Raw genomic sequence first — 1,481 nt, 5'->3', positions numbered from 1 at the left:
ACCTCTTAAAAATCCTCATATTCAGATATCACAATAACCTCCAATTAAAAAAACAAAACAAAAACAACTCACCAAATACAGCAAAACACTAAAAATAAAGAAATCTTAAGAGCAGGCAGAGAATGACACCAGAGGTACAAGCAACAAAAGAAAAAAATGACAAATAGGACTTCAATTCCAATGTAAGTTTCCTCCTTTTTTTTTTTTCTAAGAGTTCTATAGTTTTAGCTCTTAAAGTTTAGGTCATTGATTCATTTTGAGTTAATTTTTGCATACGGTATCAAGTAAGGTCCACCTTCATTCTTTTTCACGTGGATATTCAGTTTCCCCAACACCATTTGTTGAAAAGATTGTCCTTTCTCCATTGAATGGTCTTGGCACCCTCGTCAAAAATCATTTGCCCATATATGCTAGGGTTTATTCTGGGTTATTATATTCCACTGATGTATATGTCTGTCTTTATGTTAGTACCACAGGTTGATTACTATAGCTTTGTAATAAGAACTGAAATTGAGAAGTATGCGTCCCCAAGCTTTGTTCTTCTCTTCCAACATCGTTTTGGCTATTTGGGATGCTATATGAATTTTAAGATAGATTTACCTGTTTCTGCAAAAAACCATCACTGGGATTTTGATAAGGATTTTATTGAATCTGTGTATCACTGTGTGTAGTATTGACATTTTAACAATATTGTCTTCCAATCCACGGATACAGGTTGTCCATTTATTTGTCTTCTTTAAACTTCCTTCAGCAATATTTTATCATTTTCAGTGTACCAGCATTTTGCTTCCTTGGTTAAGTTTACTCCTAAGTATTTTATTTTTTTCATGATATCCTAAATGGAATTGTTTTCTTACTTTTCAGATTGTTCATTATGTTAGTGAATAGAAATGCAACTGGTTTTTTTTTTATATTTTAACTTTGCTGAATTAGTTATAACAGGTTTGTGTGTGTAGAATCTTTAGGATTTTTACATATGAGATCATACTGTCTGTAAATAGAGATAATTTTAATTCTTCCTTTCCAATTAGGATGCCTTTTCCTTTTCTTGTGTAATTGCTCTGGCTAAGACTTTCAGTACTGTGCTAACTAGAAGTAGTGAACGTGAACATCTTTGTCTTATTCTTGAACTTAGAAGAAAAGCTTTCAGTCTTTCATCATTGAGTATAATGTTAGCTGTAGGCTTTTCACATATGACCTTTATTATATTGAGGTAGTATCTTTCTACTCCCAGTTTACTGAGTGTTTTTACCATGAAAGGGTGTTGGATTTTGTCAAGTGCTTTTCTGTATCAATTGAAAAGATGGACTTTTTAATAAATGGTGCTGGGTAGTCATTTTGAAAAAGATAAAATCAGATCCGTTATCTGACACCACACACAAGAATAAATTCTAAAATGATTTGAAATCCAGATGTAAAAAAAATGAAACCAGACTGCCATCTACTTAGCCAGTGACAAAGGTAAGTATCATCAATGATAA

The sequence above is a fragment of the Pteropus alecto genome, unplaced genomic scaffold (assembly GCF_000325575.1).
Source record: "Pteropus alecto unplaced genomic scaffold, ASM32557v1 scaffold92, whole genome shotgun sequence".
Classification (NCBI taxonomy): domain Eukaryota; kingdom Metazoa; phylum Chordata; class Mammalia; order Chiroptera; family Pteropodidae; genus Pteropus; species Pteropus alecto.
Note: the sequence above shows the minus strand (reverse complement) of the source record.